Genomic DNA, 27,657 nt, shown 5'->3' with positions numbered 1-27,657 from the left:
GTGTCCCAACTAGATCTGCTGTAGGTTTGTTCTTTTTATCATCCATGGGGCTATCTATCCTAAAACAGCCTAACGTCTGCCCGCGCGAAAGGCCTTCTGTCGTTTAAAGGACGTCTGTTGGAGGATCCTCTGGAGTTGTCCAACTTAGCACGACAGCCTAATGCTATGTGACCACTCTGTCCACAGCGGTAGCATGCCGGCTCCTCATAGTCTGGGTTGTCTCCTCCTTCCAAATATTCTGGGTTCCAGCTGGCCTCAGCATAACCGGTACTCTGACGCTGGTAGCCTTGCTGGTGGTGGTTCCCTCTTTGTCCTCTATTTCTTGGACCTCTATGGCTGAGGTCCTTTTTTGTAAGATCCAGAGCCTTGATGTGGTGACTGGTTCCTAGAATCTTGACCCTGTTGTTTCTTGTCAAAGTCATGTTGCCATTTACAAACTGACTCAAGGGTAGCTCCCATCTGCTGTATCATACCTCGTAAGTCATCGTCGGCTGTAACTGCGGACTTGGCGGTGATAGTGTTCTTGGAGGCAGTAGACTTTGGCTTCTTCTCTTGCTCTACTCTTCGGACAGCTTTAAGTAGCTCATCAAAGTCATGGTAGGTCTCGAAGAGGTGTCCTGTAATATCCTTTAAAGGTTCACGAAGTCCACTCCAGAAGATAGTCCTAAGTGTTTCTGTTCCCTCAGAGGTGTTACCCATGGCCTCGTCAAACAATTCCTGTAGTCTACAACTCCAAGTGGCGACATCCTCAGAGTCAGCTTGGGTAGCATTATAAAACTTCTTCAGAAGAATATTCTTAGGTTGCACTATGCCATAAACACAGTCCATCTTCTGAAGAATGGATTCAGTGGAGGCATTACTGACAACTTTACTTCTGACCTTCAGGGCAGCTCCTTTCAGTGAACTGCGTATAGCCTGTCTTATGGTGTTTTCTGAATGTCCTTCCGCTTTCAAGCACCGTACTTCCTGTTTCCATAAATCGTATGTTACACCTGACTTACCATCTCCAGAAAATATGGAAATCTTTGGAAAATGGTGTCGGACTGATACAGGTAGTGGGCCCGGTAGAACTTCTTCTGTTTTCTTTGAAGCATCTTGCTTCACTCCCTCTTCTTCTTCATGATCATCCTGTAATTCTTGCTTCAGCTTTTCAGATGTGCCAGTCATCCATGCCAGAAAATCTTCCTCTTTTGCTAACTTAGGCTTCATCTTAAACTTCTTCATGTACTGTACAAGCTTCCTTACTTCCTCTTCTGGTATATCCTCATCCGACATGTCGAGTGTGTACTGTAATATAAGTACAAGAAAATACAAGAGTAACAAAAGTCAATACACTAAGCTGAATAGTGACACAACACCTACATAAATTATCCAACTGATGATATTATATTTCCTGAGAGCTGGAAAAAATGTACTAAATGGATACAATGCAAATAAGTCAATCTGGAAAAAAATGTTTGTGCAACAGAAAATGCACTAGTAAATGTTCAAGAAAAATGAAAAAAAAAAATATTAGCCGTATAAATAATGTTATAAGAGAATCAAAACACAATAACAAAATTGCAATATAAGGAAAATATGATTACTGAAAAAAATAAATAGATCAGATTTGAAAATACAAACCAGATATGTTGATCGCAAATTCCGATTACTAAAATTGCAAAAAAAACTTATATAAAGATTAAACAAAAGATCTGAAAAAGAAAGAAAAAAAATCCAATATGTGAGTCTGAAAGTCTAATATGAAATAGTACGAAAATAAACAAAGTACGAAACAAAACACATGTAAATACCAGATCAAAATACACTATGCTCACCCTCTGGAAAAGAAAAATGTGTATATAATATAAGTATATACAAATGTATTCAGTCCCTGAAATATAAAGTTAAATAAGATGGAAAATATGAAATAATTCTGTAAATATTAGACAACACTACACACTCTAGAGGAAAATTAATTAGAAAAAGAAAACGCGCATGGGAAATGGGAATGTCATCAAACAAAAGTCATCTACTATGTCAAGTCAGTGTCTGTTAGTAAATACAAGTGACCTTGACCTCAGTGCACGTGGACTTCCGGTTTGGGATAATGGAGGTAGGAATGGGGGCGCAAAAAAATACGCATGGTTATTGTACATGTACTGTAAAAAATATATGTATCACCTTTTTCAAAAAAATAATGTCAGCTTTACACACAATATCATTATCTGTATGGCAGTGTACAAACAAACCTGCCTTGGGAATACGAATAAGTGACAACACACTACTAGTATACATGAAGTGACATTTCAGCATCAATCTATACTGGCTATAACTACCTGAATATAAAGAAAAAAGTTTCAAGAGTCAAAATTGTCAATATAAATAACATGCAATCACACCAAACATGTTTCTTTCATTGCATGGGTATAAATTGTCAATGTATATTACATATAAGAAACACAGGAGTCTGGTCATGTATTATTTTACCGTGAAAATGATCCAAGGGCGCAGACATGTTGGTTCACGATCGGGGTCGTTGAAGCGCTTGTTGTCTATAAGTGTAAAGAGCTCTGGAAAGTCTGTGTCTCGAAGACGCTTTACACACACGTAACACACTAGTTAGGCCTAGTACTCAACACGTACGCGAGTGAAATAATATGCACACAATAATCCTTCAAGTGAATCGATAGGTCGTTACGAATCATCACTGTCGTTGGTTCTCATCGTCGTCAATTAGGAATATTACTGGGGGCTCCAATGTTGCAGGGGTGTTGGTTAATACAAGAAACACTGATCAACCATGCAAGTTCTTTTATTCCATATATCGACGGATATTTAAATATTATGACGCACCCTGTAACAATATTAAAACACTAGTTTAGAGAATGAAATACACATACATAATATGGCTAATGAAAGTATAACCATCTGACACACATTACTGACAATACTTAATACATTATACATGATAGGTACGTACATATTACATACGAACAGTTATATAATTATCTTAACGAACAGGTTGATATATCACACTGTTTATGGATTTCAATATACAAAAGATATAATGTAAGAGTGTATACACTATCTATTAGAACATTACGTATATAACATAACGGTTAACTATTTGTACAATAAAACATATCTCACCTGTGTGTGACACAGGGCGCTTTGCCTGGGGCACGAACTCGATACAACTTGTATGTGCCGATACCATATAAAATGTTGGTTCGAATAGATCTAACAAGGACAAAACTAGTCCGCTAAACCTGCCTTTATTATTAGGCTTTTTTAATTTTAATGGCAGTCAGGTGAGTACGCCTGATGGCCGATTACATATTTCTGAATATACTGAATAATTTATAAAATATAATAAATATATACGTAGATCGTTTTATATTAACGTGGAATGAAATCAGTGGTCAGAGAAATAGTGCCAAAATGAATTAAGGGGATATGTATGGTTAATACTTACATGCAGGCTTCTAAAAGATGCTACTGGCTAGTTCTAGTCTGTTTGTCTAATTTCAAAATGTCTGTTGTATCGCGCGCAGAATCGGTCAGCTGTCACGTGTCTAAGTGACCAGTGTGACGTCAAAGGGGCACAGATAAAGGGTGTTAGTAAATCGTATAACACATAACTAAAATACTATTATATATTCTTAATTAAAACTATGAATACAAGTATGTGACTATCCAGGACGTACACTCTGAAAATGAAATATATTATTATACAATGTATAAATACATTGTAACTATACTAAGATAAAGTTTATACGATATTAACAAATATAATATTGACGTCATAAAAATGACCCTGCTACACATGCGCCAAGTCTTTTTTAAGTTTATTATGACAGTAGTCTTAGTAATACAAGTGTATGCATCAATCATTGAGATAGATCGCGGGCCCTTTACTTGGATCCGGAATATTTATCCTCCCCGTTTGTTTATTAGAATAGTCATAATATCAAAGCGCTCCAATGACCATGATTAGGTGTGCTTCGAATTCGACTTGCAGTGATGTGGTAAGCAAAACAAACGAAATGTGAGTTAGAATTTGGATTATACAAGACAAAATAGATGGAAAGCAAACATGTATCGGTTAATTTGAATCTAATCAATAGAAATTCTCTACCTTAATGTATATATATATTGTCGAGATCTTTTATTGTGTAAATCGATCCCCGATTTTGTTTTCGGTCATGGATTGGGTATTTACGATAGTATGTGCACAACTATTGGTCAACGAGTTGTCAAACTTAATTATAAGTTATGATAATTTGGATAAGAAGTTGCTTGTTCTCTTAACCTTTTTCTCTCATTCCATGCGAGATCATGCCCAGAACCAGTAAACGGTTACAAGACAAAACGGCCCGTGGGACAACTCATCCATATGCCCCTTCAGTACGGAGTCTACCTCAACCCTCCGGTCCTGAGGAGATGAGTCTACCTACACCCTCCGGTCCTGAAGAGAGGAACTTACATACATCCTCTGGCCCAGCAGAGAGGAGTCTACCTCCACCTCCAGCACAGAGCTTTCAGAGCAATCCGCAGATTGCTAATACAGGTACTAATATCGGTACTCCAATATCTCAGGGTTATCATGGTATATCCTGTGAGGAGGTTATAAACCCCTCACCACTACTTAGTGTATGTAACCAGCTTGGAGCTAATGTTCCTTTGTCAGTTAAGGATAAAATATGGAATGGCGAATTTATCGAGCTAGGAACTTTGCTGGTAACAGATCCTGAAAAGTTTAATAACCAGTCTTTGATCATTAAGAATGGTATCATCCAGGTTAAAAACTCAATCAAGAAAAAAATTGAGTCAATTGACGAATGGACTGATGCTATTATTATTTTCGTTAGCCTTCTGTTGGTCAGATCACCTGAAAAGGCTCAGGAGTTATTGAAGTATGTGAACACTGTGAGGTCAGCTCACTCTACTTTTGGAGGTATGGGTTGGTTAACTTATGACACTCAGTTCAGATTGCGTCAAGCGAGGGACCCATCCCGATCTTGGGGAAGCATTGATGCAGAGTTATGGCTTACTTGTCTAGGCACTGGCCTTTCTACTGTTCCTCAGAATAAAGGTTTCCAAAATACACCTCAGATTAACCCAAGGGTGTGTTATCCATATCAGCAAGGGATCTGTCAGCGTAGGCCTTGTAATTTTGCACATATTTGTATGCGTTGCGGGGGTTTGCATCCCAGTTCAAACTGTTACAAGTCTAATCAAACATTAGCTAGGGGCACAGAGAATTTTGTTTTCTCTCGTCCTCAAAACCCAATGAGTTTTCGCCCCTCCAATCAGAATTCATTCAGAGGTAGAAACCCGCAGCAATTTAGGGGAGCTAGATTTAGGCCAAATCGACCATCAATGTAACAATTCCAGCCTTTCCATGCTAGGTGTTACTCCAGTGAAAGTTGAAGTTTTGAAGCAAAAAATATCATTGTTAATGTATCCTTTGCAAGAAGTAGCAGAGGAATTAGTCAGAGGTTTTGAGGAAGGTTTTCATTTGCATTATGAAGGTCCTAGAGAAGCTTTTGAATGTAAAAATCTTAAATCAGCATTCACTAACCCTGAACAACTTAGGGATAAGCTTCAGTCTGAAATTGACTTGGGCCGGATAGCAGGCCCCTTTAATGAGAGAACATTTTCAAATCTTAGAGTGTCCCCTATCGGTTTGGTTCTTGATAAAGCAATAGAAACTGTTCAGAGGCTAGGGGTAGGTGCCTGGCTAGGTAAGAAAGATATAAAATCAGCATTTCGTCTCTTGCCTATACAGATGATTATGTTTTGCTTGGTATGAAGTTTCAAAATAAGTATTATATAGACAAATACTTGCCTATGGGATGTAGTATTTCTTGCTCTCTTTTTGAAAAATTATCATCTTTCTTGGAATGGTTAGTCATCAAAGAATCTGGGCCTGACACTGTGGAACATTACCTAGATGATTTTTTAGTTGCGGGGATAGAGGCTGAGAATATGTCTGAGATCCCTGGTTCTGTATGTTAATCTTTGATGAATGATTTTGATAGACTATGTTTTGAACTTGGTGTTCCTGTTGCTGAAGACAAGACAAGGTCCCACACATAATTTGATATTCCTTGGCCTAGAAATTGACACTATTGAGATGGTAATTCGAGTACCGAGAGTGAAAGTGGAAGAGGTTGTTCGGTCAATAAGGTCTGTACTCCCTAAATCGAAGGTCAAATTAAAAGAATTGCAGTTTTTAGTCGGTAGTCTTGCCTTTTGTGCCAGGGCAATGCCAGGTGCTAGGGCCTTCTGTAGAAGGATGTATGGAGCCATGTCTGGAGTTACTCAACCATTTTATTACATTCGCATTACTCATGGGATAAAAGAAGATCTTAAAATGTGGTTAGAGTTCTTTAGTCAATTTAATGGTGTCTGCTACATATCAGAATCTAGTTGGTTGACAAATTCTGACTTGCAGTTATACACTGATAGCGCAGGAAATGCGAACTTGGGTTGTGGAGCTATTCTAGGTAAACAATGGCTTGTTTTAGCATGGCCTTTGGAATGGAAAGGCTGTGATATTATGCGTGATATCACATTTTTGGAATTGGTGCCAATAGTTCTGGCCTTGTATGTGTGGTCTGATGTGTTACGCAACAAAAGAGTGGTTTTTCATTGTGACAATTTAGCCTTAGTGAATGTGTTGAACAACAAAAGGCCCTTCATGTACAGGGGGTCTGTAATTCTGTTGCTGATGCTTTGTCTCGATTTCAGTGGTGCAGATTCCGACAACTGGCACCTTGGTCCTGCCCAGAGCCTTGTACAGTTCCTCAGGAGTTTTGGAACAGTTTCAAGTTGAATTCGATACTTTAGTTTCGGCATCCTTAGCGGAAAATACAAAATTTGTTTATGAAAATGCAAAGCGAGTTTTTGAGGACTTTCGTGTTCAATTTGAGTTTAATAGTGTATGGCCACCACCTCTAGCTCATTTGGTTAATTTTGCCTTGCATTTGTCAAACAAAAAGATAGCCCCTTCGACAGTTAGGACATATATGGCTGGTCTCAGTTTTTATAGCAAATGTTTTGGAGGTGAGGATCACACCCATAACTTTTTGTTAAAGAAAATTTTGGAAGGCATGAGACGTACTGTGTCATCAAAAGATACTAGGGCCCCCATAACATTGGATATGCTTAAGAAAGTGCCATTTGCTTTGCAGTAAATCTGTAGTTCACATTTTGAATCCAAGTTGTTTTTGGCTTCATTTTTATTAGCATTTTTTGGTTTATTACGGGTCAGCGAAATTATAGTAGTGTGCAGGGGAAATAGTGAAAGAGTCTTACAAATTGAGGACATTTCTTTGAATTCTAACTCAGTAGAAATTAACATCCGTTTTTCAAAAACGGACCAGTTGGGTCGTTCAACAAAACTGTCCATAGCTGCAACGGGTGCATCAATATGTCCTGTACAGGCAATTAAACAATATTTAGCTATCCGTCCTAGTACAGCGAAAGGTCCGTTATTCTGTCACTTCAATGGAAAGGCAGTTACTCGTTTTCAGTTTGCCACAGTTCTTCATAAGGCTCTAAAGTTTGCTGATTATGATGTTTCATCCTACAAAACTCACTCGTTTAGAATAGGCGGGGCAACACAAGCGGCTATTAAGGGTTTAAGTAGTGATACCATTCAAAGATTGGGAAGGTGGAAATCTGATGTCTATAAACGATATATTCGCTTACCTGTGTCAAATTAGAAATACCAGGTAATCATTGTACATACCATAGTTTTACTTATAGTAACTGAGATTGTTTCAGATCCTATCAAGATTTTCATTGTTGGCTCCTCCATTGTGAAACGTGCCCAAAACCACGCCATGCTTAGTTCCTTTGGGGAAGATTTAGGTTTGTATCATGATAGAGGGGTTAAAGTTTATTGGAGAGCTCAAGGGGGCTTAACAACGGACAACTTGGTTTTTCAAGTGTCCGAGTTGGTGAAAGAAGCAGGTAGGCCTCATATGTCATTGAAAGAAGCAGGTAGGCCTCATATGTCATTGCTGCATTGTGGAGGAACTGACATAGGTCAAGGAGCCAATACCTTCGAATTAGGGGTTTCCATTAACAGCAATTTGGAATTCTTAAAAAATTCTTATCCAGGAAGTTTACTAATTTGGTCACAAATTCTCCCTAGGTTCAATTGGAGAGTTTGGTCACCTTGGGGCCATCATTGGTGTGATAGGGCCCGTTCCCGTGTGAACAGATCGGCAGCATCATATATGTTACAATATTGTCATGGTGCATACATCAGATACCCAGAGTTAACATTAAGCAATCCAAACATGTTCAACAAGGATGATGGTGTGCACTTGTCTGATATTGGAAATGAGGTTTTTGGGCACAATCAAAGCTGCACTATGGTCATTTATGGATTCAGAAAATAAAGCGTTCCCCCTTTAAAAATAGAATTTGGCATTAGGTAGCTAGGGTATACAGATCAATTAACATTCCATCACCTCCCCCACATCCCCTTTATGGCACGGCTTTGTTTATCGTTGTTAGGCGCCTCTCGTGTTATCACGTTGGCGGTGGTTTCCTTTCCTTGGTTCATGAAAATGAAACCATTTGGCGGAACTTCGACAAACTAGAATCATGGTATTCAGATTATGGCCTGTTGTGGAGAGCCTCGGGCATATCAGTATTGCACTATTTGTGATAAAGGGCCAGTGTGGAGAGCCTCGGGCATACCATTATTTGAAGTATTTGTGATAAAGGGCCTGTTGGGAAGAGCCTCAGGCATATCAATAGTGAACTATTTGTGATAAATGGCCTGTTGGAGAGCCTCGGCCACACCAAAAAACATAGATAATTAAAGATAAGAAATGATATCTGATTATTCTGAAATTAAAATCTAGGAACTTTTCTGAAACCGGAAGTTGATGAAACCGGAAGTGACATTATGCCGGAAGTGAAGTGATATTCCGGAAGTAGTTTGAGAATGAATTGTTGTATATATTTGGACATTGCCATTAATGCCTTTATGGCGTGCATTGTCAATAAAGCCGTGGCCTTGTATTGTCTATTTGTGTGTCTGTTATCTTTTATAATTAGATTTATTCTATAAGGAATAAATCAATTTATAAATGGGACAGCTTATGGGCTACTTAGGTGTTGAATTTTATATCTCGGTATATTCCGGATCGGGGTTGCCGTGACATAATTTACAATGACCCGGAAGTTGGAAGTTTTTTGAGCGAGCATGCGTAAACGTCCTTTCTTGTCACGGCTCTGAGAAAAGAATTCATAAGCCCTCCCTCCCTCCCAAAGCATTATTATTTGTTGTATAGATATTTCTTTGTGAAATGTTTGCTGCCTGGCTTGTTTTTTCTTCTTTTCCAGAATTTCCGCTGATAAACTCTCAGTATGTGGGAACTTCGACAAACCAGAATCATGGTATTCAGATTATGGCCTGTTGTGGAGAGCCTCGGGCATATCAGTATTGCACTATTTGTGATAAAGGGCCAGTGTGGAGAGCCTCGGGCATACCATTATTTGAAGTATTTGTGATAAAGGGCCTGTTGGGAAGAGCCTCAGGCATATCAATAGTGAACTATTTGTGATAAATGGCCTGTTGGAGAGTCTCGGCCACACCAAAAACATAGATAATTAAAGATAAGAAATGATATCTGATTATTCTGAAATTAAAATCTAGGAACTTTTCTGAAACCGGAAGTTGATGAAACCGGAAGTTGATGAAACCGGAAGTGACATTATGCCGGAAGTGATATTCCGGAAGTAGTTTGAGAATGAATTGTTGTATATATTTGGACATTGCCATTAATGCCTTTATGGCGTGCATTGTCAATAAAGCCGTGGCCTTGTATTGTTTATTTGTGTGTCTGTTATCTTTTATAATGATTACATTAGTGTTCAAGTTAATAAAGTTTTCTATAAGATCATCAAATGTTGCCAATAGTTAACTCTGGAATTAGGTGGACGATAGATGCAACACAAAAGAATTTTTTTATATTAGAGTTTTGCACTTCTACAACTAAATTTTCAATATTGGGGTTTTCCAGATCAATAGCTGACCCCTTTGAGAGACGAGTGTCAGCGTATGGTCTAACAAAAGCAGCAAGCATTCTACCCTGCCATTGGCTACCTTGACCACGCCTTCGTTCATCGACCACGTGTACCCGAGCCACGTGGCGAACTGTGTCGGCTCCCATTGACATTTGTCCTAGGCAATGATGAAACCGTAATCAGCCAATGACTGTTGTACATACCTGCTGGCCTCGTTGGCCCCGCCTTCTGTCACCTGACCTCCAATACCGTCATCTAAATACATGACTAGTTTGTAACCTTTTGAGCGCACGTGCTTTACAACCTCCCTCAACACTTTTGTAAACACATACCCCGCTGTTGCGATCCCGAAAGGTAGTACGTTGAATACATAATAACACATTTTACCATTGACCACATATGAGAAACCTGAATATGTACGGTGCTCAGGGAAAATTTCTATATGGTGATATGCCGATTTTAGGGCAAAAACATACAGGTAATCACCAACCTCAAACATGTCTCGAGCTACTTTTACGTCTTCGTATTTGAATTTGAATTTATGCAAATACAAATTTATGTGTCTACAATCCAAAACTAGGCGTGGTTTATCAGCCTTGTTGTACGCAACAGTGAGCGGGTTGACAACATTAGGGGCCGACGTGACTTCCGATATACATTTCAAACGTAACAGCTTTTGTATTTCTGATTGGACGAACTCGGGATTTTCCCTTGCCGATTTATTATTGTCTCGAAAGGGGATTCTATAACCTTCGCTAATAATAGTCAGGACTGCATTGCACGTACCTTGTTCTGCCCAATGAGTGAACTTACATTTCAGCCTGCCAACGGGCAACAAATCGCCTCAAGATCGTAGCGAAAATGGACAATTATTGGAGCCCACCTCTTTAGACCTACATTTTAATAGATAAATCATCTGATGCAAACAGACATGAAAAATACATGCAGATTAAAAGGAAAAAATCAATAATTTATAAGTTGTGTCTTTTTCTCACCCATTTTCGTCGACTGAAATGTTCTCAAAATGCGTATTAAAAATAAAAGAGGTCCTTCTGCACATTTTTCATACTTCATTTTAGGGATTTTCATATTTATTTTGGGTTACACAACAATGTGCCGGTGGTGTGAAACCGGTATGTTCAGATCTAGTCCGCTAAACCTGCCTATATTATTAGGCTTTTTTAATTATTTTTTTTTTTTGCCTGATATATAGGCAAAAAAAAAAAAAAAAAAAAAAAGCCTAATAATATAGGCAGGTTTAGCGGACTAGTTCAGATCGAGCAGGGTTGCATAATGATATGACGACTTTCACAGTTATCATTATTTAAATGCAGGAATTTAAATTAGAAAAAATACCATGTTAAGAACGCTCTAAAGTCATCAAAATACATCGTAAAACTCATCTCAGCAATCGTAAATACATTTAGTAATATTTTTCCTTCTCGGGGGAGACCTTAGGACCCCCAAAAAACAAAATCTCTCGCCCTAAGCCCTCGAAAAATCATCAAAATACATCGTGAAACTCATATCTCAGTCATTCTAAATTGTGATATCTTTATCGGGGTCTCCCCCGAACCCCCAAAACACCACAATGCTCGCAAATTTGGCCAATTTTTGTACTCATTAATTTCCTGTTATATTCTACATAGTACACTTGCGTATATATATGTAGAATGCGAATTTTACCGATTTTTTTTATTTAGACCCCTAAATCGTCTCATAATGGTCAATAGGCTATCTAGTGTGCTGTGGTCTGTGCGTATACTTTAAAATTTAGTAAGGTCGACAGGTTTCTTATTTCCAAAACTGCGCACGGTTAGAAAATATAATGAAGCGGGTGTTTTATAAGAAATATATGTTGTTTCATGGTCCTGTGTTAGTTGAACTATTACATGTGTATCTTGTCCACGAGTACATGTCATCCATATTAGGTCATTGTATCTAGTATCTGTGTTTTGTGTCCCGTCTTTTTTATCGGCCGTGCGTGTATTGTTACTACTGTACATCTTATTCTATTTCGTACACATCCGTAAAACTCATTATAGAACTTTAAGAAAATAAATAAGTCTAGCCCTTTCTGTGCGGTGTTCTGAAGGATTAAGCTTCAAATAGGAAATATAGAGGTGTGCAGTACGTACATAAGGCGGGATAGGGGCATCGTGGTATCATAGGGTTTTGGATAGGGTATGAAGGGTGGCGGTTTTTTTTTATAAATATGCATTATATGTACATGTATGTGCATGTAGCATGTAGTCTCATTGTAATTTAGGTCCATTTTCTTGTAAAGTTATATTTTTTCTTGTTAGTTTAACTTTAAAGTCTATGTTTTGAGTTTTAAGTTACAGACAAAAGTCAAGCGCAACCCCCTTGAACCTGAGTCAGTGACACACATGCACACGTACACGGTGTCAAATGGCTTTTAAAGATGCTCCACCGCCGACAGAGCATAAATGATATTCATCATTTGAACAATAATTGGTGTTTAATCGTGTATATATATGTCTAATTAACACAAACAATAATATAGAATAATTTATTTCGCCTTTGGTGCATGCGCAATCAGTACTTCATTCCATATAGGATATAGTAACATGGATTTTTTTCGGGATGCATTAATTATATTTCATGTTTTTCACTTGAAGTAAAAGTAGAAGCTCACAAACTGTTCAATGGTGGTAATGGTGTAAAGTAAGTAACTTTTGTAACTGAAGAAAAATACTAAATCGTCTGCTCCTGTTTTTGATAGTTAAAATTTACCATTTGTCAGCGGTGGAGCATCTTTAACATACTGAACATAACAATTTTATAGCCCAGAATATGACGATAAGAATGAGTAAGCTATCGTTTTTATTATATCATTGAATGTTATAGATTATATATTATATACGGATTCATTTCCACTATTCAATATAGCAACTACACGTAGCGCGACTGTTTTAAATATCTATAATCGCCAATACCGCAACACTGCCCCATTGAGTTTCCCGGCTCTTGTCACAGCTGTTGGTCTCAGATGACGTCACGAATCTACGGCCACCTGGTGATATCAGGGGCGATAAGCGATGCGATCGTTCTAGACAAGGGTCGTTGTGGACTTCGTTTCAAGCACATTTTATGGAAATTACGTCAAATACAACCTGTATTTTTTGTTGGAAATCATAAAGTGCACCACAATAAACAAATATCAACACAAAAATAGCATATTTAAAATCTGTTTTTATCACCTTTAAATTTGTGTTGATCCTCACAACTCTTTTTTGTAAATTTGTGAGCTCGGCGCACAAAATGCTTTGTTGTAAACGGCACAATTGAGCTTCAGAACTGTCACAAAGTCTACTCTCCAAATTACCAAGTCGAGCAGACATAACTGAGCCAACTGATTTAGAATCTGGCTCTGTGACGACTCTACGGCCGATTTTACTTGGTTTGAAATACACATTTCAACTTCAGGATCCATGACGGCTAGCAAAATAGTATGACCGCTCTGTATGGGACGCGTACGACGGCTAGAAATGACCCAACTCGCATTTACTGCGCGACGCTTTAGCGCACCGCACGTGCTACCCTAGCTATACGTTCCGGACCAGACAAATTATTCCCGCTATACTAGCGAAACGCGGGAATATTTTATTCCATAGACATGATTTTGATTTTACTTTGAATTTATTTTGGCCTTTTATTTCGGATTATTAATATACTAGCTTTATACCGTTTTTACCTCATTATCATCACTGTATTGTACACTACATTGACGTTTTTTTTGTATCATGACCTCTTTCCTTGATTTACCTATCCTTACTTCCTGTTACTGACGTAAAGTATGTGAGATTAGGTGAGAAGAAGGTCAGCGATACGACAATAGCTACGTGTACCTGATCCCAGAGCTCACCATACGTACATAGCTTTATATATTAATATATATATATATATGTAAGTGCGTTCATAATTAGACCAAAAACAATTAACTCAGCATTTACTTTTCCGAAAACAAAAGAAAAAAATATCACAAAAGCGTTAGCTTAAGTTTATTAGTTATTTAACTTACTTCTAGACAAAACCCGATGTAAAGGCCCTTTCCTATTGATGGAGTTGAATTCGAGGAACTTTTCATCACCATCGTTTTAAACGGCGCACCATCCCAGCCGGATTTCAAACGCTGTAAACAATCGTGTCCATGGATTTACATTGTCTTAATCTTATCGCTTCCTGTCTGAAATAAAAACCAATAGCTGACCAAAATAATGTTAACATAAGAAATGTGATATCGATAACCTTCGAGGATGTTATAACACCAAAGAAATGTGATATCGATAACCTTAGAGGATGTTACAACACCAAAGAAATGTGATATCGATAACCTTAGAGGATGTTATAACACCAAAGAAATGTGATATCGATAACCTTAGAGGATGTTATAACACCAAAGAAATGTGATATCGATAACCTTAGAGGATGTTATAACACCAAAGAAATGTGATATCGATAACCTTAGAGGATGTTATAACACCAAAGAAATGTGATATCGATAACCTTAGAGGATGTTATAACACCAAAGAAATGTGATATCGATAACCTTAGAGGACCAAAATAATGTTAACATAAGAAATGTGATATCGATAACCTTCGAGGATGTTATAACACCAAAGAAATGTGATATCGATAACCTTAGAGGATGTTACAACACCAAAGAAATGTGATATCGATAACCTTAGAGGATGTTATAACACCAAAGAAATGTGATATCGATAACCTTAGAGGATGTTATAACACCAAAGAAATGTGATATCGATAACCTTAGAGGATGTTATAACACCAAAGAAATGTGATATCGATAACCTTAGAGGATGTTATAACACCAAAGAAATGTGATATCGATAACCTTAGAGGATGTTATCAACACCAAAGAAATGTGATATCGATAACCTTAGAGGATGTTACAACACCAAAGAAATGTGATATCGATAACCTTAGAGGATGTTTTAAACACCAAAGAAATGTGATATCGATAACCTTAGAGGATGTTACAACACCAAAGAAATGTGATATCGATAACCTTAGAGGATGTTACAACACCAAAGAAATGTGATATCGATAACCTTAGAGGATGTTACAACACCAAAGAAATGTGATATCGATAACCTTAGAGGATGTTACAACACCAAAGAAATGTGATATCGATAACCTTAGAGGATGTTACAACCAAAGAAATGTGATATCGATAACCTTAGAGGATGTTACAACACCAAAGAAATGTGATATCGATAACCTTAGAGGATGTTACAACACCAAAGAAATGTGATATCGATAACCTTAGAGGATGTTACAACACCAAAGAAATGTGATATCGATAACCTTAGAGGATGTTACAACACCAAAGAAATGTGATATCGATAACCTTAGAGGATGTTACAACACCAAAGAAATGTGATATCGATAACCTTAGAGGATGTTACAACACCAAAGAAATGTGATATCGATAACCTTAGAGGATGTTACAACACCAAAGAAATGTGATATCGATAACCTTAGAGGATGTTACAACACCAAAGAAATGTGATATCGATAACCTTAGAGGATGTTATAACACCAAAGAAATGTGATATCGATAACCTTAGAGGATGTTATAACACCAAAGAAATGTGATATCGATAACCTTAGAGGATGTTATAACACCAAAGAAATGTGATATCGATAACCTTAGAGGATGTTATAACACCAAAGAAATGTGATATCGATAACCTTAGAGGATGTTATAACACCAAAGAAATGTGATATCGATAACCTTAGAGGATGTTACAACACCAAAGAAATGTGATATCGATAACCTTAGAGGATGTTATAACACCAAAGAAATGTGATATCGATAACCTTAGAGGATGTTATAACACCAAAGAAATGTGATATCGATAACCTTAGAGGATGTTATAACACCAAAGAAATGTGATATCGATAACCTTAGAGGATGTTACAACACCAAAGAAATGTGATATCGATAACCGTAGAGGATGTTACAACACCAAAGAAATGTGATATCAATAACCTTAGAGGATGTTACAGTTCAATTCTCTGTGTTATCAATGTTAACATTGAAGGTGCAGTGATGGAGAACTAACACGCGGTAGTTAGGACATACTACTACCCGGGTAATGGGATTTAACATTCTATTTATTTTAATCAAATTGTTCAGAAGTATAGTAAAATTAAGGACACAGCTTCAAGAATATCACAAATGAATGCATATGCAATATTATGCCCATGTTTTCGGCGACCAAAACAACATAAGCTACACACAAAATACAAATGACTTATGGTCATTTATTTATCAAAACAGCAGGGAATATAAAAAGAGATGTCTAAATCTGATGAAAACTCCGGAAAAAAAACATATCTCTAGGGGATCGGCAGTAGTCTGGCCGAATGTAAAACCCTTGTCATCAAAGCTGAGAGTTTGACCGTAAATTATTTCTGATAAAACAAGACATGTGATTTAAATTTGTTTATCGTCAGAAATGTATGTATTCTGTGTGTAGAACAAAAAAATGTATAAATGTTAGTGCTCTATGTGTAGAATAAACAACAGATAGATGTGAGTGTTCTGCGTGTATAATAAACAGCAGATACGCGTTAGTGTCAAGTGTATATGATAAACAAAAGATAGATGTGGGTGTTCTGTGTGTAGAATAAACAGAAGATAGATCTAAGTGTTCTGTGTGTATAGTAAAAAACAAATAATTTTAAGTGTTTTATGTTTATGATAAACAACAGATAAATGAGTGTGTTCTGTGTGTATGATAAACAATAGATACATGTAAGTGTTCTGTATGTTGAATAAACAACTGATGCGTGTAAGTGTTATGTGTGTAGAATAAACAATAGATACACGAAAATGTTCTGTGTGTATAATAAACAACAGATAAATGGAAGTGTTCTGTGTGTATAATAAACAACAAATAAATGTAAGTGTTCTGTGTGTATAATAAACAAAAGATAGATGTAAGTGTTCTGTGCGTATAATAAACAACTGATAAATGTAAGTGTTCTGTGTATAATAAACAAAAGATAGATGTAAGTGTTCCGTGTGTGGAATAACAACAGATAGATGTAAGTGTTCTTTGTGTGGAATAAACAAAAGATATATATAAGTGTTCTGTGTGTGGAATAAACAACAGATAAATGTAAGTGTTCTGTGTGTATAATAAACAACAAATAAATGTAAAAGTTCTGTGTGTATAATAAACAACAGATAAATGGAAGTGTTCTGTGTGTATGATAAACAATAGATACATGAAAATGTTCTGTGTGTATGATTAACAATAGAGAGATGAAAATGTTCTGTGTGAATGATAAACAATAGATACATGAAAGTGTTCTGTGTGTATAATAAACAAAAGATAGATGTAAGTGTTCTGTGTGTATAATAAACAAAAGATAGATGTAAGTGTTCTGTGTGTATAATAAAAAAAAGATAGATGTAAGTGTTCTGTGTGTAGAATAAACAATTGATAGATGTAAGTGTTCTGTATGTATAATAAACAACAGATATATGTGGGTGTTCTGTGTGTAGAATAAACAACATATAGATGTGGGTGTTCTTTGTGTATAATAAACAAAAGATAGATGTAAGTGGTCTGTATGTAGAATAAACAACAGATAGATGTGGGTGTTCTGTGTGTAGAATAAACAACTTATAGATGTGGGTGTTCTGTGTGTAGAATAAACAACTGATAGATGTAAGTGGTCTGTATTTAGAATAAACAACTGATAGATGTAAGTGGGTCCCACATGCACCCCCCCCAAACCTCCAAACCAATATTTTTCTGAACCCTTATGACCCACTGATCACAAATCAAAATGTTAACATTGCATAAGTTGGGATGAACTTCCGGTTATGACGTCATCAAGATGGCCGCCATCTCGAATTTCACTAAAAATTGAAAAATAGTCATAACATTAACATTTTTCAACCGAAGTAGACAAATGAGGTATCAAAATGACCACAATAGAACAACAAATACATATCAGGACCAAAAAATCCAATATATGTAGTGATTTCTACGCAGGAAATGAAAAAAAATCGGATTTAAAGCTCAAAAATGGTGATTTTTCAGCAAATTTTTCATATTTTGTTTGACGCAGCAAAAATGTTTCCCAACAGCAATCTATTATTTCTAATAAGGTTTTTGACCACTTGTCAATCAGTTTAAGCAACAAAAACAACCAAAACCAATGTTAACATCGTAGAAGTTCCGGTTATGACGTCATCAAGATGGCCACCATCTCGAATTTCACTGAAAAATGAAAAATAGTCATAACATTGACATTTTTCAACTGAAGTAGACAAATGAGGTATCAAAATGACCACAATAGAACAACAAATACATGTCAGGACCAAATAATCCAATATATGTAGTGATTTGAACGCAGGAAATGAAAAAAAAAAATATTTCAAGCTCAAAAATGGTAATTTTTCAGCATTTTTTCATATTTGGCTTGACGCAGCAAAATTGTTTCCCAACAACAAATTATTATTCACAATCAGTTATTTGACCTCTTATCAATCGGTTAAAACAACAACAACAAAAATATATAGAAATGCAAAAGAGAATTGTTATACCATCATTTGGTTTACAAAACATCACCGGATGCGGCATATGATTGTTATTTTTTCCAAACCGCTAACACTACAGTTTCCTGGTGTCTTGGAATTTCCTGAATATAACATTGGCTATTGACGATTTATATCTTAACAAATTTGAATTTAAAGTTGGCTGAATATCTAAGTGGGACTTCAAAATAATCCATTTTCATGTTCGAAATTTTGTAGACTAGTAGCCTCTCAAACTGAATTATTACAGCAAAACGCCATAAATACCATGACACTTTTCGAAACATATTGTGTCTTTTAGAATGAGCACATCCATTGTTTATTTCCTGTGTATAACGCAAGGAAATATAAGATGGTTACTACAGTGTCACATATTTCTTTCACTAGTTCTTAATGCTAATCATTTTCGTTATGCGTGCTTTCTCGCCAGAGTGTCGTCTTCGACCTCGGTGACCTGATGTGACATTACATTACCGGGTTACCATCGTGGTTCTAACTTGTCAACTGTCCATGGTCAGAGTTAAGATCAGAAACATCGGCTTCAGGGATGTGGGAGCTCTTCCTGTTTCCAACCTAGTTTCACCTAGATTCACATATCGTATATGATGTTCCAGACTTCCCCGGCATGATGGAAAAGACACCAGATCAACATTCTGCGGAGGGTTGAGTTGGTTCCTTAATTCGTATGAAGCACAATTCCTCATTCTTGTGGACCTCAGTGACCATAGGTGGCACAGGTGGATTCTTTGAGGTCATAAATGAAGTCTGCAGTGGAGTTTCACTCTTTGCCAAGTCTGGAAAGCACTTTAGAGAACTTTTTACTGGAGAGTCTTCAATGGTCTCTTTGCGCATACACCAGATGTGACACAAGTTAAACAACCAGCACCTTCAAGGGAATGGGGAAAGTCAGACCAATGAAAAACATTTAACATTTATGCCCTCATTAATGACCTCGATGATATCATCTGTGCCATTTATGGTTGCACGAGGGTCCACAAGATTGATGAATAGTACTTCATACGAATTATGGAGTTATGTGCTAAGGAGAACCAATTCCACCATTGGAAGAATGTGCATCTGGTGTAATTTCCATTATGCCGGAGAAGTCTGAAACAGCATATACGTACGATATGTTAGAATCTGAAAGAGATCCCACATCCCTGAACCTGTTGTTCCTGATATGAACTCTGGCCATGGATGGGTCATAAAAGGCTAGAACAACACTGGTAATGCAGTGTCACATGAGCTCATCGACATCGAAGACGTCGATCTGGCTTTCGACGAATTGGATACTGATATCTCGAGTACTCTGATTCAGACTGCATGTACCAGCTACCAGATATGCCGAATCGCTTCAGTGGATAGGTCAGTGAGGCGAGAAAGCACGCACAATGATAAAGGTTATCATTGAGAACCAGTGAAAGACATATTAGTTACATTGTAGTAACCATCTGGCATTTTGCTTATGCTATGCATAGGAAATAAACAATGAATGTGCTCATTTTCAAAGACACAAACGCTTTGGGAACTGTTAATGATATTAACGGAAACACAGGCTTAGCTTAGGTTACATTTGTTACGCTATCAGTAGGTGTTGTGTTATTTTTGAGACGCTGCTAATCTACAAAATTGAGGGTATAACAATAATTCTTTTTTTGCATTTCTATATATTTTTGTTGTTGTTTTTGTTTTTACTGATTGATAGGAGTTTAAATAACTGATTACGAGTAATATTTTGTTGTTGGGAAATATTTCTGCTACGTCAAGCCAAGTATAAAAAATTTGCTGAAAAATCACCATTTTTGAGCTTAAAAGCTTATTTTTTTATTTCCTCCGTACAAATCACTACACATATTGGACTTTTTGGTCCTGATATGTATTTGTCGTTCTATTGTGGTCATTTTGATACCACATTTGTCTAATTTAGTTGAAAAATATCAGTGTTATGACTATTCTTCATTTTTTAGTGAAATTCGAGATGGTGGCCATCTTGATGACGTCATAACCGGAACTTATACAATGTTAACATTGGTTTTTGTTGTTGTTGTTGTTTAAACTGATTGATAAGTGGTCAAAAAACTTATTAGAAATAATAGATTGTTGTTGGGAAACATTTTTGCTGCGTCAAACAAAATATGAAAAATTTGCTGAAAAATCACCATTTTTGAGCTTTAAATCCGATTTTTTCATTTCCTGCGTAGAAATCACTACATATATTGGATTTTTTTGGTCCTGATATGTATTTGTTGTTCTATTGTGGTCATTTTGATACCTCATTTGTCTACTTCGGTTGAAAAATGTTAATGTTATGACTATTTTTCAATTTTTAGTGAAATTCGAGATGGCGGCCATCTTGATGACGTCATAACCGGAAGTTCATCCCAACTTATGCAATGTTAACATTTTGATTTGTGATCAGTGGGTCATAAGGGTTCAGAAAAATATTGGTTCGGAGGTTTGGGGGGGGGGGTTGCATGTGGGACCCTCCTAGCCCATGGCCTAGAATAAACAACTGATAGATGTAAGTGGTCTGTGTGTAGAATAAACAACTGATAGATGTAAGTGTTCTGTGTGTAGAATAAACAACAGATAGAGGTGGGTGTTCTGTGAGTAGAATAAACAACATATTGATGTGGGTGTTCTGTGTGTATAATAAACAAAAGATAGATGTAAGTGGTCTGTGTGTATACTAAACAATAGATAGAGGTAAGTGTTCTGTGTGTGGAATAAACAACAGATAAATGTAAGTGTTCTGTGTGTGGAATAAACAACAGATAAATGGAAGTGTTCTGTGTGTATGATAAACAACAGATAAATGTAAGTTTTCTGTGTGTATGATAAACAAAAGATAGATGTAAGTGTTCTGTTTGTATAATAAACAAAAGATAGATGTAAGTGTTCTGTGTGTAGAATAGTGTGTATAATAAAAAAACAGATAATTGAAAGTGTTTTATGTGTATGATAAACAACAGATAAATGTAAGTGTTCGCTGTGTAGAATAAACAATAGATACATGAAAGTGTTCTGTGTGTATAATAAACAACAGATAAATGGAAGTGTTCTGTGTGTATAATAAACAACAGATAAATGGAAGTGTTCTGTGTGTATAATAAACAACAGATAAATGTAAGTGTTCTGTGTGTATAGTAAAAAACAAATAATTTTAAGTGTTTTATGTTTATGATAAAACAACAGATAAATGGAAGTGTTCTGTGTGTATGATAAACAATAGATACATGTAAGTGTTCTGTATGTTGAATAAACAACTGATGCGTGTAAGTGTTATGTGTGTAGAATAAAAACAATAGATACACGAAAATGTTCTGTGTGTATAATAAACAAACAGATAAATGGAAGTGTTCTGTGTGCATAATAAACAACAAATAAATGTAAGTGTTCTGTGTGTATAATAAACAAAAGATAGATGTAAGTGTTCTGTGCGTATAATAAACAACTGATAAATGTAAGTGTTCTGTGTATAATAAACAAAAGATAGATGTAAGTGTTCCGTGTGTGGAATAACAACAGATAGATGTAAGTGTTCCGTGTGTGGAATAACAACAGATAGATGTAAGTGTTCTTTGTGTGGAATAAACAAAAGATATATATAAGTGTTCTGTGTGTGGAATAAACAACAGATAAATGTAAGTGTTTTGTGTGTAGAATAAACAACTGATACGTGTAAGTGTCATGTGTTTATAATAAACAACAGATAGATGTAAGTGCTCTGTGTGTATAATAAACAAAAAAATAGATGTAAGTGTTCTGTGTGTATAATAAGCAACATATAGATGTAAGTGTTATGTGTGTAATATTAACAACAGATAGATGTAAGTGGTCTGTGATTAGAATAAACAACATATAGATGTGGGTGTTCTGTGTGTAGAATAAACAACTTATAGATGTGGGTGTTCTGTGTGTGGAATAAACAACAGATAAATGTAAGTGTTTTATGTGTAGAATAAACAACTGATACATGTTAGTGTCATGTGTTTATATATAATAAACAACAGATACATGTGGGTGCTCTGTGTGTATAATAAACAAAAGGTAGATGTAAGTGTTTTGTGTGTGGAATAAACAACAGATAAATGTAAGTGTTCTGTGTGTATAATAAACAACAGATAAATGTAAGTGTTCTGTGTGTATAATAAACAACAGATAGATGTAAGTGTTCTGTGTATAATAAACAACAAATAGATGTAAGTGTTCTGTGTGTGGAATAAACAAAAGATAAATGGAAGTGTTCTGTGTGTATAATAAACAACAGATAGATGTAAGTGTTCTGTGTGTATAATAACCAAAAGATAAATGTAAGTGTTCTGTGTGTATAATAAACAAAAGATATATATAAGTGCTCTGTGTGTGGAATAAACAACAGATAAATGTAAGTGTTTTGTGTGTAGAATAAACAAATGATACGTGTAAGTGTCATGTGTTTATAATAAACAACAGATAGATGTAGGTGCTCTGTGTGTATGATAAACAAAAAATAGATGTAAGTGGTCTGTGTGTAGAATAAACAACTGATAGATGTAAGTGTTCTGTGTGTAGAATAAACAACAGATAGATGTGGGTGTTCTGTGTGTATGATAGAATAGAATAAACAACATATAGATGTGGGTGTTCTGTGTGTATAATAAACAAAAGATAGATGTAAGTGGTCTGTGTGTATACTAAACAATAGATAGAGGTAAGTGGTCTGTGTGTGGAATAAACAACAGATAAATGTAAGTGTTCTGTGTGTGGAATAAACAACAGATAAATGGAAGTATTCTGTGTGTATATAAACAACAGATAAATGTAAGTGTTCTGTGTGTATGATAAACAAAAGATAGATGTAAGTGTTCTGTTTGTATAATAAACAATAGATTCATGAAAGTGTTTTGTGTGTATAATAAAAAACAGATAATTGTAAGTGTTCTGTGTGTATACCAAAAACATATAATTGTAAGTGTTTTATGTGTATGATAAAAAACAGATAAATGTAAGTGTTCTGTGTGTAGAATAAACAATAGATACATGAAAGTGTTCTGTGTGTAATAATAAACAACAGTTAACTTCTGTGTGTATAATAAACAACAGATAAATGTAAGTGTTCTGTGTGTATAATAAACAAAAGATAGATGTAAGTGTTCTGTGTGTATAATAAACAAAAGATAAATGTAAGCGTTCTGTGTATAATAAACAAAAGATAGATGTAAGTGTTCTGTGTGTGGAATAAACAACAGATAGATGTAAGTGTTCTGTGTGTGGAATAAACAAAAGATAAATGGAAGTGTTCTGTGTGTATAATAAACAACAGATAGATGTAAGTGTTCTGTGTGTATAATAAACAAAAGATAGATGTAAGTGTTCTGTGTGTATAATAAACAACAGATAGATGTAAGTGTTCTGTGTGTGGAATAAGCAAAAGATAAATGGAAGTGTTCTGTGTGTATAATAAACAACAGATAGATGTAAGTGTTCTGTGTGTATAATAAACAAAAGATATATATAAGTGCTCTGTGTGTGGAATAAACAACAGATAAATGTAAGTGTTTTGTGTGTAGAATAAACAAATGATACGTGTAAGTGTCATGTGTTTATAATAAACAACAGATAGATGTAGGTGCTCTGTGTGTATGATAAACAAAAAATAGATGTAAGTGGTCTGTGTGTAGAATAAACAAGTGATAGATGTAAGTGTTCTGTGTGTAGAATAAACAACAGATAGATGTGGGTGTTCTGTGAGTAGAATAAACAACATATAGATGTGGGTGTTCTGTGTGTATAATAAACAAAAGATAGATGTAAGTGGTCTGTGTGTATACTAAACAATAGATAGAGGTAAGTGGTCTGTGTGTGGAATAAACAACAGATAAATGTAAGTGTTCTGTGTGTGGAATAAACAACAGATAAATGGAAGTATTCTGTGTGTATATAAACAACAGATAAATGTAAGTGTTCTGTGTGTATGATAAACAAAAGATAGATGTAAGTGTTCTGTTTGTATAATAAACAATAGATTCATGAAAGTGTTTGGTGTGTATAATAAAAAACAGATAATTGTAAGTGTTCTGTGTGTATACCAAAAACAGATAATTGTAAGTGTTTTATGTGTATGATAAAAAACAGATAAATGTAAGTGTTCTGTGTGTAGAATAAACAATAGATACATGAAAGTGTTCTGTGTGTATAATAAACAACAGATAAATGGAAGTGTTCTGTGTGTATAATAAACAACAGATAAATGTAAGTGTTCTGTGTGTATAATAAACAAAAGATAAATGTAAGTGTTCTGTGTGTATAATAAACAAAAGATAGATGTAAGTGTTCCGTGTGTGGAATAAACAACAGATATATGTAAGTGTTCTGTATGTGGAATAAACAAAAGATAAATGGAAGTGTTCTGTGTGTATAATAAACAACAGATAGATGTAAGTGTTCTGTGTGTGTAATAAACAAAAGATAGATGTAAGTGTTCTGTGTGTATAATAAACAACAGATAGATGTAAGTGTTCTGTGTGTATAATAAACAACAGATAGATGTAAGTGTTCTGTGTGTGGAATAAGCAAAAGATAAATGGAAGTGTTCTGTGTGTATAATAAACAACAGATAGATGTAAGTGTTCTGTGTGTATAATAAACAAAAGATAGATGTAAGTGTTCTGTGTGTATAATAAACAAAAGATAGACGTAAGTGTTCCGTGTGTATAATAAACAACAGATACGTGTAAGGATCATGTGTGTATAATAAACAACAGATAGAAGTGAGTGTTCTGTGTGTGTAATAAACAACAGATAGATGTGGGTGTTCTGTGTGTATAATAAACAACAGATAGATGTGGGTGTTCTGTGTGTATAATAAACAACAGATAAATGTAAGTGTTCTGTGTGTATAATAAACAAAAGATAGATGTAAGTGGTCTGTGTGTGTAATAAACAAAAGATAGACATAAGTGTTCTGTGTGTATAATAAACAACAGATAAATGGAAGTGTTCTGTGTGTATAATAAACAACAGATAGATGTAAGTGTTCTGTGTGTATAATAAACAACAGATAAATGTAAGTGTTCTGTGTGTATAATAAACAACAGATAAATGTAAGTGTTCTGTGTGTATAATAAACAAAAGATAAATGTAAGTGTTTTGTGTGTATGATAAACAACAGATAAATGTAAGTGTTCTGTGTGTATAATAAACAAAAGATAGACGTTAGTATTCTGTGTGTATAATAAACAAAAGATAAATGTAAATCTTCTGTGTGTATAATAAACAACAGATAAATATAAGTGTTTTGTGTGTAGAATAAACAACCGATATGTGTTAGTGTCATGTGTTTATAATAAACAACAGATAGATGTAAGTGCTCTGTGTGTATAATAAACAAAAGATAGATGTAAGTGCTCTGTGTGTATAATAAACAAAAGATAGATGTAAGTGTTTTGTGTGTATAATAAACAACAGATAGATGTAAGTGCTCTGTGTGTATAATAAACAACAGATAGATGTAAGTGTTTTGTGTGTGGAATAAACAATAGATAAATGTAAGTGTTCTGTGAGTGGAATAAACAACAGATAAATGTAAGTGTTCTGTGTGTATAATAAACAACAGATAGATGTAAGTGTTCTGTGTGTATAATAAACAACAGATAGATGTAAGTGTTCTGTGTGTATAATAAACAAAAGATAGATGTAAGTGTTTTGTGTGTGGAATAAACAATAGATAAATGTAAGTGTTCTGTGAGTGGAATAAACAACAGATAAATGTAAGTGTTCTGTGTGTGGAATAAACAACAGATAAATGTAAGTGTTTTGTGTGTATAATAAACAACAGATAGATGTAAGTGTTCTGTGTGTATAAAAACATAATAAACAAGATAGATTAAGTGTTTTGTGTGTGGAATAAACAACAGATAAATGTAAGTGTTCTGTGTGTGGAATAAACAACAGATAAATGTAAGTGTTCTGTGTGTGGAATAAACAACAGATAAATGTAAGTGTTCTGTGTGTATAATAAACAAAAGATAGATGTAAGTGTTCTGTGTGTATAATAAACAACAGATAAATGTAAGTGTTCTGTGTGTATAATAAACAAAAGATAGATGTAAGTGTTCTGTGTGTATGATAAACAAAAGATAGACGTAAGTGTTCTGTGTGTAGAATAAACAATAGATACATGAAAGTGTTCTGTGTGTGGAATAAACAATAGATCATTGTTAGTGTTTCTTTGTATGACCATTCAGTAATTTATAAAATAAACAGTGTATACTTGAGACATAAATGCGCCATGTGCATTCTTTTTTTGAATGATAGCAATAATTTACGATAATTTCTTGCACACGGTACCAATTTTGTTAAAAGTTGATGGTAAATGTTATGATGACGTCGGGTTTATTTTAAGGGATAACGTGATGATTTAAAACATCCTCATTCGCACATAGTGTTGTATATTTTAAGTCTTAGAAAGTTCTTGCTGGCAGGTGTTGTCTGTTGGATCTCACATTTAATCTGTACAAATTTTACTTAATATTTAAATACTTATATCCAATGCATCTGATATTAGATGTGACATGGCGTATATTGGGTGTAAGCTTAACGGAAATACAATCTGAAAATATATATAGTAGTATGGTAGATTTATCAAAGGTACCCTTGTGATATCCTACTCAAATACTCCAAACGATATTTCAAGCCTACCATTATCAGTTCTCATCAGTTAGTGGGTTATTCAAATCACTCGTCGTCCATGATCCGTCGGTCCTGGTCTTTTGTCCGTCTTTCAGTGCCGGTGTAACGTTGAAAATGGACCCCCGTTGAAAACTGACCTCGTGTCATTTTTCAACGTTGAAAAATGACCCCGAAAACCGTTGAAACTGAACTTTAAGCACACTTTTCACACCTATCCGTTGAAAATGGACCCCGTTGAAAAGTGACCCTTCTCAGGAGAAGACTAAGATAGGTTATGCATGATGTTTAATCCTATTGACACATAACATCTTTTGTACAACAACACCACACAACACAACAAC

General features: G+C 35.3%; 1 protein-coding gene across 1 annotated transcript in view; it reads right to left on the bottom strand.

Annotated features, from left to right (window-relative positions):
• The window catches only part of LOC138316048 (uncharacterized), a 100,328-nt gene extending 72,931 nt beyond the window's left edge, over window positions 1–27,397 (bottom strand). The window contains exons 1-2 of the mRNA XM_069257523.1: window positions 27,326–27,397; window positions 14,084–14,248 (exon numbers count right to left, since the gene is read on the bottom strand). The gene's annotated coding sequence lies outside the window, so the exon portion shown is untranslated. The remainder of the gene's footprint in view (window positions 1–14,083; window positions 14,249–27,325) is intronic.
• Window positions 27,398–27,657: the final 260 nt, after the last annotated feature.

Source organism: Argopecten irradians, chromosome 2 (genome assembly GCF_041381155.1).
Source record: "Argopecten irradians isolate NY chromosome 2, Ai_NY, whole genome shotgun sequence".
Taxonomy (NCBI): domain Eukaryota; kingdom Metazoa; phylum Mollusca; class Bivalvia; order Pectinida; family Pectinidae; genus Argopecten; species Argopecten irradians.
This window is presented reverse-complemented; position numbering and strand designations above follow the sequence as displayed.